Below are 12,063 nucleotides of genomic sequence, written 5' to 3'. Positions count from 1 at the left end.
GTACAGATCCCACGTAACACAGGAGTACTCCAAAAGAGAATGGACAAGTGTGGTATAGACAGTCTACTTCGTAGTACTCTTGTATCTTCTAAATATTCTCCCAATAAAACAGTCTTTGGTTCACCTTTCTCACAACATTTTTTATTTGTTCTTTCTAATTTGTTTGCATTTGTAAGTTCTAAGTATGTAGTTGAATTTACAGCCTTGAGATTTGATTGATTTATCATGTAACCAAAGTTCAATGGATTCCTTTTAGCACTCGTGTGAATGATCTCACACTTTTCATTGCTTAGTGTCAATTGCCAATTTTCACACCATACAGATATCTCTTCTAAATTGTTTTGCAATCACCCAGGTATTCATTTTGCCAATGTCTATTAAAAACAAAAACTGTTTTTAGTGAAGTACCAAAAATTTTCATTCCATGTATTCATGAAATAATGAAACATTCATACAAAGAAATTTGCATAATGTGCAAATGTAAATGCATAGGTAACTCTATAGTTGGATGTATGTGTACATATTTACACTAATACTTGTTCCAGCGATCATGAATACGACATTTTGTAATGATGTGGAATGTGTCACTTTAACACAAATTTTCTTTACACAAAATAATTAATTCTTTTATAGTTACTACCTCATATGTAAAAAATCATCTATTGAGTAGAAATTATTGTAAATTGTTTTTAAATGTTGGTTGGCTATCTGTCAGACTTGTAATGCTATTTGGCAAACGACCAAAGATTTTTGTGGCACTATAATTGACCCCTTTCTGTGCCAAAGTCAGATTTAACCCAGAATAGTGAAGATCATGCTTTCTACTAGTGTTGTAGCTATGCACTTTCCTGTTATTTTTGAATTGGGATGGGTTGTTAACCCTCGAGTGGTCATGCATGTTTATAAAGTGCGCCAACCAAAAATAAAATGATTTTGTGTGGTTCCATTTTTGTTTCACAACTGCAAACCTATACCTATACCTATTCCTTCAGTATTGCTTCAGGTAACACAACGATAAATTTTGTTGTTGTACGTCGAAGTGAACATCAGTAATATAAAATACAAAGCGAGCTAGGCAAGAAAAAAATTTATGATCAGTTCAAAAAAATGACCCCAGTTACGAACTAGCTACATAATCCCACATATAGCCAGTTGTCTAAGAGAGAATTAGTGATCGAATAAGTAGCTGACTGAGATCTGATGCAACTGCACTGCTTAATGCTTTGAATGTGTCATTAAAGCCTCTTTAACACCTGTCCTTGGCAACAGAGAGTTATAGTGAAAATTTATTTCGTTATTGTTTTATTAAACAATAGTTTATTTTCTCCTTGTTCAAATGAAGTAAGATTAAACTGTGATTTTGATCATACATGCCTTACCTTGGTAACATAAGGAAACCTTTTCATGTGTACAAACTGCACCGCATGCCCGCTCGTGTTATAAAAAATGTTGCGCCTGCTCGAGGGTTAATATCAAATTTCATGTTCCACATCTCTTCCTAATCCACTGGACAGACTTCAACCAAACTGGGCACACGTACCTCTATCGGGCAATGATTACTGTGGAGGTAAGAACCACCTACCTGTTGTAGTTCAGAAGATATGACATCAATTAGATGCATGAAAACAATGCCACATCATGCATGAAGTTTTAAAAAGTTTATTCCTTACTGCTACAGCTGTTTTTGCTTTGCAGTTGAAAGCTGTCAAAAGTGCTGTCAGGTGTCAGGCATTTACTTAAGTTGACTCAGCTGTAAGAGTCACAGTAAGGAATAAATTTATTACAACTTCATGCATAGTGTGTCATTTTTTTCCCATGAATCTGTTTGACATCACATCTGAATTATGAATGGTAGGTGGTTTTTATCCCCACATTAATTATTGCCTGACAATAAGGGGCATGTGTACAAAGTTTAGTTGAAGTCAGTCCAGTGGTTTAGTAGGTGGCATACATGTGTGTACAGCCATTTTTATAACGTGTGTAGGTGTATTTGGGAATTAAGTGGAAGAAATGTGTACTGTGATCTGTAGTCTGAGAGTGTGATAGTTATCTTTACATTGGCAGTTGTCTTTGAGCATGTAAAAAAGGCCACACTAAGACTAAAAACAATAAAGTTCAGTTGTAGACAAATGCCATTAGGATATTGTAATTAACAGTTAATTACACGTGGCTTGAAATGTGACCCAATGCAACTCAGAGTGCCTGTAGTGTTCTACAGCTGGCCACCAGAACTAAGTGAACCAACCCAACCTCTCAAAGTACTTGTGAGCCATTTACACTTGTCCAATCTGTTTGCCTTGGCATCTCTTGGGACCAGTTACAGAAGTATTGTGATGGCAAGCATACGCATTTGAATAGGTATAGGATCATTCCACATCAACGGGACCAGGGGTCCCCACTCGACCATCACCATATCTAATACAATTTGTTGTGTAGGTTGTATATGGTCTTGGATGGTTGTATACCAAATTTCAGTCCAATGGTTGAATTTTTAGGGGCTTTTGAAGAGAGGATACTCATCTTCACATCACATACAAAGGTGCAAATGTGCCAAGTTTGCTTGGCTTGTTTAGAAGTTGTAGAAAACATTTGGTCATTTGCTTTAATATACATAGACACCTTTCTATGCTGAATCATACCATGGCAAAAATTAGGAATTTAGCCATACCTAAATGTAGATACAAGCCTCTAAAGTGGCTGAAAAATTTGTCGCATTATTCTGAGAGCCAAGGTTTGACCGACCACTGCCACTTTTAATATGAGCCAATCATGCCAAAACTTCAGTGTGTTGTTCCTATCCATGATGTCTCATTGTGAATTAAATTTAACTAACACCGGATGCCTAAATGAAAAGATATGCCAAAATTTTAAAGATGGCTGAAGCAGCAAGTGCTGAAAATCTTCACAGTAAATGATAACAGCCTAACAGTTGCAGGATAAAATCACATTATGCTGTACAGATGGAGGTGGTATTTTAACTACTGACGACGCCTTTGGCACAATTGTTTTATGTATCTCCACTGCAGGATGTGATTTTAGTATATTTGTGATTCTGGTGAAGGTATATTTAGATATACTGAAACTGTGGTCAAGGAGTTCAGTAAATCTTTCTCCTGCAACTATTTGGCTGTTATCGTTTACCTTAAAAAGATATGCATCTGCAAAATTTCATACGTGGAATTTCTTTTTTTTTTTTTTGGGTGGGGGGCGAAATATCTCAAGTGTGTCTTCTACAATCCTTTTTTTCTTGCCACAGCTGGAAAGAGCATGCTTTAAGCTTTCAAAGTTATATTGTTTAATTTCTGGATCTTGCATATTGATGAGTAAGAATATGTTTCAAAAGTTATTGTTTTAGCACTGTGAGAAGATGGAAAAATGAAATATTTTGCTCATGAAGTCCCATAATTAATTTTTTTGCTGCAGTACATAAATCAGTTTCAAACATTAATTTAACACATACCATAAAACAAATATATTATACAATGCAGCAAATTTGCAAAATAAAAATACTAAAGTCAATTCCATTTTTGGTTAAACAGTTCTAAATTTTGTCAAGGACAGATTGTGCATAACTATATTGTGATGATGATGATGATGATGATGATGATGATGATCAGAAATCCAGTAGGTATCTTTAGCAGTTGGCTAGTGGAGGGAACGAGCGAAACCGTGTAGGTACATGAAGCTGATGGGGACATCTTGTTCATGTGAAACTTCACACATGCTTCCAATCCACAAAAAAAAAAAAAAAAAAAAAAAAAAAAAAAAAAAATCACACATACATGCAATATATAGTCCTGGTTGTAAACTTGCAATCTGCTCAAAGGCATGAACTTGAATGCTGTAGCCGGTCGAAGTGGCCGTGCAGTTCTAGGCGCTACAGTCTGGAACCGCATGACCGCTACGGTCGCAGGTTCGAATCCTGCCTTGGGCATGGATGTGTGTGATGTCTTTAGGTTAGTTAGGTTTAACTAGTTCTAAGTTCTAGGGGACTAATGACCACAGAAGTTGAGTCCCATAGTGCTCAGAGCCATTTGAACCATTTTTTTTTTTTTTTTGAATGCTGTAGCATCACTGGAAACACTGCTTGCTCTGAGCTGATAACAATTAATTTGCTTAAATTGACAATTTCCTCTTGTTCCAGATATTGTATGTCCCATGGCAACCTTGTTTCTTGATCGGGCTGATTTTTTTCAATCTCTTCTTTAGGTACATAAAAAAAATTCTGCCTGGAGTACTATCCTCACAGATTTTGAACAAATCGTGTGGAGTCAATATTTGATTACCTAAGGGGCTGTGCAGACTAGCACGGGCTGCTAATCTTTTTACTGTTCCCCCAATGCCATCACAAGGCAAATTACCGTGGCTTGTTCCTTAAAAATTCCATTCAGCTGTGATGCCAAAATCCTTTTCATGCATACATAAATTGACGAAATATTTGAAATTCTTATACTGAGCAGCTGAACCATCACTAAAGTAATAAATGTTCTTAACGTTTTCAATCTGTCTTTAAATATGCTGTTTACTTTATGTGAAAGGCATGAACGGCAATGGTATCGTGATGGAGACAGTTTATGAACATACAAATGCTAACACTCGCCACCAAAATAGACAACAAATGGATGTAATGTAGCCTGACTATTCTCCCAATAAAATCCGTGCACAGCATCTTGAACAACAAATAAATAATTCTCAGCAAACTCCATCAATATAATTTATTAATTTTCTGCAAGATTTCTTTTTAGATGCTTAAGGCATAAACTTTGGTGTTTTGACACAAACCGATGGTGTCTTAAACCGGTAATTTTCAAAATCATTGCCTCGATGAAGTTGTCAACAGTTCTGACATGTCTCTGAGTCTCTGTCAGTATGTACCATTGCTTGTATTCCATTGTTTCTTAAGTCATCATCTTTAAAAGCATCTTCAAGAAAAGCCTCTAGTTGCATTTTTCTTGGACATTCTTCACATCGTTGCAGCATACAGTCTTTTCCTTCCAAACTGCATACAGTTTTTTCATCAAATTCTTGTAGTTATCTAGGATGGATGTTGCTGAAGCCAACATTAATTTGACATTTTGATGAATTGGACATACGAGGTGTGGCTAGAAAAAAACCGGACTAGTACTGGTGAAACAATAAAACGAATGCAATAAGGCTGAAAGTCGCGTGGCCTGTCACGTGACTCTCGCTCCGCCTACTGCTCGAGTTTCATCTGCCTCCTGCACTCAGTCTGCCTGTGGCGTCTGTTTTAAGTAGTTGACGTTTTGTCTGTGCGTCGGAAAATGTTGAGTGTACAGAAAGAACAGCGTGTTAACATCAAATTTTGTTTCAAACTAGGAAAATCTGCAAGTGAAACGTTTGTAATGTTACAACAAGTGTACGGCGATGATTGTTTATCGCGAACACAAGTGTTTGAGTGGTTTAAACGATTTAAAGATGGCCGCGAAGACACCAGTGATGACACTCGCACTGGCAGACCACTATCAGCAAAAACTGATGCAAACATTGAAAAAATCGGTAAACTTGTTCGACAAGATCGCCGTTTACCAATCAGAGCAGTGTCTGAGTTAACAGGAGTTGACAATGAACAAGTTTACCGATTTTTTTCAATGTTTGCATCAGTTTTTGCTGACAATGGTCTGCCAGTGCGAGTGTCATCACTGGTGTCTTCGCGGCCATCTTTAAATCGTTTAAACCACTCAAACACTTGTGTTCGCGATAAACAATCATTGCCGTACACTTGTTGTAACATTACAAACGTTTCACTTGCAGCTTTTCCTAGTTTGAAACAAAATTTGATGTTAACACGCTGTTCTTTCTGTACACTCAACATTTTCCGACGCACAGACAAAACGTCAACTACTTAAAACAGACGCCACGGGCAGACTGAGTGCAGGAGGCAGATGAAACTCGAGCAGTAGGCGGAGCGAGAATCACGTGATAGGCCACGCGACTTTCAGCTTTATTGCATTCGTTTTATTGTTTCACCAGTACTAGTAGCCACACCTCGTACACATACCAAATGTGACTCAGAAGCACCTACTGCAGTACACAATTTCACCCTGAGCCCACAAAATTTAGAGAATCTGTTGATTTCCATATTGCTTACAAAGGGGCAAGCATTTCTGCTTGCGAATCTTTTCCCCATTTATTCTTACTGCAACACAGTCATTTTTGCATGGACATAGACAAGAAAACTCCTCTTTAGAAAGGTGAAGACATTTTGTTTTACTTCAACACTGAGCTTTTCCCTTCTTGGTTTGCAGATGTTGCCAAAATCCCATCTTCCATCTTTAGTTTTCTAGGCTTCTTCACCATTTTAGTTGAAACAGCAAATTGAGACTTTTTCAATAGTCGAGCTATTTGGGGCCAGGGTCAAAACTTGAACTTCACTGCAATTGCCTGAAGTCTGAAGCTTAGTCTTAAGTTCTTCAATTAAGATGTCCATGTCTGGACATTTTTGACACTCTTCTGTTTGCATTTGAGCAACATCTACCTGACTGACACCAGCAGCTGTGGCAATTACCTTAGTAATGCTGCCCTGGGCTTACAGAACTTTGTGCTTTATGTATCCCATTGAATCCCTTTTGCTAATCTGTTGAAGCTTTAATGGTGACTCTCCAATTGATGGTAATGAAGTATTAGCAGTAAAGTAAGCATCAACAACATCCTTGTCTTTGGTGGATGGTGATTCTTGCTTATCGTGGTGGGCTGGGCTACTTCATGTCTACATTTCGTACAATTTTCCAACCACTTTTTTTTACCCAAATGGGTTGCAGCAAGTCTTCTGTAGGAATTGTAATTTTGTCATCAACAAGGAATTATGGTATGGCCAAATTGGGCACCTTCTGTGAAATCAAGCCCAGACCTATGTCATAGAAGCTCCTTGTCCACTGATAACATTTCCTTAACTGGTGGTAGTTGACTTTTTCCATAACAGAAAGTTGGCAATCGACTCTGTCTGATTCACTGAAGTAGCAGGGTGCAAGGGTCCCTTGGTTCATTTATACAATAGTTTACTAACCCATAACAAGCATTTTTGAAAGCTCATTAATATCCCGGTTTTAAGCATAGAAGATTCTGAATTGTTTGTAAATAAAATATACAAATTAGCGTATCAAAACATATTGTTTACCTTCAGCTACAACAATAATTATTGATTATTCAAACACTCAGTACTCAACACTAAGATTTTACAATGTCAACACCTAAGATTACACTGCACAGAAAACTGACATTATGAAAACTGGCTATATTGAAAGCAACAATTGAAAGTGGTGATTCCAGCACTGCTGTGAGGGTGGAGCCTTAAAAAACTATTGCTGCTTCATAATGCCGATGGAAACTGAGTGACAATGCATGTATGCATCGCCATGCATTGTAGGGTTAAAACATTCTAAAGCAACATAGTGTTCCATTATGATCTACATCTTATAATCTTACAAGCATTTTCTGAAGTTTTATTATATTTTTTATTCTACACTGTAAAATAACGTAAAAACTCTTCTCATTAGCATAGTTACATTCCTTGAACCACTGACAAATCTTATACTATTTTAAAAGACACTACAATTGGACATTTTTTGACTGACAACCAAATTGTATTTAGAATGAAATTTTAACTCTACAGCGGAGTGTGCGCTGATATGAAACTTCCTGTCAGATTAAAACTGTGTGCCGGACTGAGACTCGAACTCGGAACCTTTGCCTTTCGCAGGCAAGTGCTCTACTGACTGAGCTACCCAAGCACGACTCACGCCCTGTCCTCACAGCTTTAATTCCACCAGTACCTCGTCTCCTACCTGCCAAACTTCACAGAAGCTCTCCTGTGAACCTTGCAGAACTAGCACTCCTGGAAGAAAGGATATTGCGGAGACATGGCTTAGCCACAGCCTGGGGGATGTTTCTAGAATGAGATTTTCACTCTGCAGTGGAGAGTGTACTGATATGAAACTTCCTGGCAGATGGTAGAGCACTTGCCCATGAAAGGCAAAGGTCCTGAGTTCGAATCTCGGTCCGGCACACAGTTTTAATCTGCCAGGAAGTTTCAACCAAATTGTATTACTTTTTTGTATTTATCAATAATCTATTTTCCCTTCTTTTGATAGGTTTCTTATTCATCAATATGCAAGATCCAGAAATTAAACAATGTAACTTGATATCTTAAGGCATGCTCTTTTCTACTGTGGCAAGAAAAAGATGATTGAACAAGACACAGTTGAGATATTGCCCCGTGCCCGCCCCCCCCCCCCCCCCGCCAAAAAAAAAAAAAAAAAAAAGAAAACCCCTACAATTTTGGCCAACTTTGCAGATGAATATCTTTTCATTTAGGCATCCAGTGTTCATTAAATTTGATCCACATAGAAACATCATATGTAGAAATAACCCTCAGAAGTTTTGGTGTGATTGGTTCATATGAAAAGTAGCAGTTGTCAGTCAAATGTTGGCTCTCAGAATAGTGCAACAAATTTTTTTAGCCACTTTAGAAACTTTTATCTATATTTAGATGTGGCTAAATCCCTAATTTTTGCCTTGGTGTGATTTGGCATAAAAAGTCCTCTGTGTATCTTAAAGCAAATGACCAAATGTTTTCTAGAACTTTTAAAAAAGCTAGCAAACTTGGCACATTTGCACCTTTGTATGTGATGTGAAGATGAGTAAGATTTGGTATATTCCTATCAAAGACCATAAAGAACCTTCACACCAAATGTCATTAGATTTTGGGATGGTTGAGTGGGGACACATTGATCCCTTTGATGTGGAATGACCCTATAAGAATGCTTCATCGTAGTGTGTGCAAAAAAGTGATCGGTGTGGGATTAATTTGATAAGCAGTTGTTGTTGTTGTTGTTGTTGTTGTGGTCTTCAGTCCTGAGACTGGTTTGATGCAGCTCTCCATGCTACTCTATCCTGTGCAAGCTTTTTCATCTCCCAGTACCTACTGCAACCTACATCCTTCTGAATCTGCTTAGTGTATTCATCTCTTGGTCTCCCTCTACGATTTTTACCCTCCGCGCTGCCCTCCAATAGTAAATTGGTGATCCTTTGATGCCTCAGAACATGTCCTACCAACCGACCCCTTCTTCTAGTCAAGTTGTGCCACAAACTTCTCTTCTCCCCAATTCTATTCAATACCTCCTCATTAGTTATGTGATCTACCCATCTAATCTTCAGCATTCTTCTGTAGCACCACATTTCGAAAGCTTCTATTCTCTTCTTGTCCAAACTATTTATCGTCCATGTTTCACTTCCATACAAATACTTTCAGAAATGACTTCCTGACACTTAAATCAATACTGGATGTTAACAAATTTCTCTTCTTCAGAAACGCTTTCCTTGCCATTGCCAGCCTACATTTTATATCCTCTCTACTTCGACCATCATCAGTTATTTTGCTCCCCAAATAGCAAAACTCCTTTACTACTTTGAGTGCCTCATTTCCTAATCTAATTCCCTCAGCATCACCCGACTTAATTCGACTACATTCCATTATCCTTGTTTTGCTTTTGTTGATGTTCATCTTATATCCTCCTTTGAAGACACTGTCCATTCCATTCAACTGCTCTTCCAAGTCCTTTGCTGTCTCTGACAGAATTACAATGTCATCGGCGAACCTCAAAGTTTTTATTTCTTCTCCATGAATTTTAAAACCTACTCCGAATTTTTCTTTTGTTTCCTTTACTGCTTGCTCAATATACAGATTGAACAACATCGGGGAGAGGCTACAACCCTGTCTTACTCCCTTCCCAATCACTGCTTCCCTTTCATGTCCCTCGACTCTTATAACTGCCATCTGGTTTCTGTACAAGTTGTAAATAGCCTTTCGCTCCCTGTATTTTACCCCTGCCACCTTTAGAATTTGAAAGAGAGTATTCCAGTCAACATTGTCAAAAGCTTTCTCTAAGTCTACAAATGCTAGAAACGTAGGTTTGCCTTTCCTTAATCTTTCTTCTAAGATAAGTCGTAAGGTCAGTATTGTCTCACGTGTTCCAGTGTTTCTACGGAATCCAAACTGATCTTCCCCGAGGTCGGCTTCTACTAGTTTTTCCATTCGTCTGTAAAGAATTCGTGTTAGTATTTTGCAGCTGTGACTTATTAAGTTGATAGTTCGGTAATTTTCATATCTGTCAACACCTGCTTTCTTTGGGATTGGAATTATTATATTCTTCTTGAAGTCTGAGGGTATTTCGCCTGTCTCATACATCTTCCTCACCAGATGGTAGAGTTTTGTCAGGACTGGCTCTCCCACGGCCGTCAGTAGTTCCAATGGAATATTGTCTACTCCGGGGGCTTTGTTTCGACTCAAGTCTTTCAGTGCTCTATCAAACTCTTCACGCAGTATCATATCTCCCATTTCATCTTCATCTACATCCTCTTCCATTTCCATAATATTGTCCTCAAGTACATCGCCCTTGTATAGACCCTCTATATACTCCTTCCACCTTTCTGCTTTCCCTTCTTTGCTTAGAACTGGGTTTCCATCTGAGCTCTTGATATTCATACAAGTCGTTCTCTTATCTCCAAAGGTCTCTCTAATTTTCCTGTAGGCGGTATCTATCTTACCCCTAGTGAGATAGGCCTCTTCATCCTTAAATTTGTCCTCTAGCCATCCTTGCTTAGCCATTCTGCACTTCCTGTCGATCTCATTTTTGAGACGTTTGTATTCCTTTTTGCCTGTTTCACTTACTGCATTTTTATATTTTCTCCTTTCATCAATTAAATTCAATATTTCTTCTGTTACCCAAGGATTTCTACTAGCCCTCGTCTTTTTACCTACTTGATCCTCTGCTGCCTTCACTACTTCATCCCTCAAAGCTACCCATTCTTCTTCTACTGTATTTATTTTCCCCATTCCTGTCAATTGCTCCCTTATGCTCTCCCTGAATCTCTGTACAACCTCTGGTTCTTTTAGTTTATCCAGGTCCCATCTCCTTAAATTCCCACCTTTTTGCAGTTTCTTCAGTTTTAATCTACAGGTCATAACCAATAGATTGTGGTCAGAGTCCACATCTGCCCCTGGAAATGTCTTACAATTTAAAACCTGGTTCTTAAATCTCTGTCTTACCATTATATAATCTATCTGATACCTTTTAGTATCTCCAGGGTTCTTCCATGTATACAACCTTCTTTCATGATTCTTAAACCAAGTGTTAGTTATGATTATGTTGTGCTCTGTGCAAAATTCTACCAGGCGGCTTCCTCTTTCATTTCTGTCCCCCAATCCATATTCACCTACTATGTTTCCTTCTCTCCCTTTTCCTACACTCGAATTCCAGTCACCCATGACTATTAAATTTTCGTCTCCCTTCACAATCTGAATAATTTCTTTTATTTCATCATACATTTCTTCAATTTCTTCGTCATCTGCAGAGCTAGTTGGCATATAAACTTGTACTACTGTAGTAGGTGTGGGCTTCGTATCTATCTTGGCCACAATAATGCGTTCACTATGCTGTTTGTAGTAGCTTACCCGCATTCCTATTTTCCTATTCATTATTAAACCTACTCCTGCATTACCCCTATTTGATTTTGTGTTTATAACCCTGTAGTCACCTGACAAGAAGTCTTGTTCCTCCTGCCACCGAACTTCACTAATTCCCACTATATCTAACTTCAACCTATCCATTTCCCTTTTTAAATTTTCTAACCTACCTGCCCGATTAAGGGATCTGACATTCCACGCTCCGATCCGTAGAATGCCAGTTTTCTTTCTCCTGATAACGACATCCTCTTGAATAGTCCCCGCCCGGAGATCCAAATGGGGGACTATTTTACCTCCAGAATATTTTACCCAAGAGGACGCCATCATCATGTAATCATACAGTAAAGCTGCATGCCCTCGGGATAAATTACGGCTGTAGTTTCCCCTTGCTTTCAGCCGTTCGCAGTACCGGCACGGCAGTGCCGTTTTGGTTATTGTTACAAGGCCAGCTCAGTCAATCATCCAGACTGTTGCCCTTGCAACTACTGAAAAGGCTGCTGCCCCTCTTCAGGAACCACACGTTTGTCTGGCCTCTCAACAGATACCCCTCCGTTGTGGTTGCACCTACGGTACGGCTATCT

This window comes from Schistocerca piceifrons, chromosome 11 (genome assembly GCF_021461385.2).
Source record: "Schistocerca piceifrons isolate TAMUIC-IGC-003096 chromosome 11, iqSchPice1.1, whole genome shotgun sequence".
NCBI classification, from domain to species: domain Eukaryota; kingdom Metazoa; phylum Arthropoda; class Insecta; order Orthoptera; family Acrididae; genus Schistocerca; species Schistocerca piceifrons.
Note: the sequence above shows the minus strand (reverse complement) of the source record.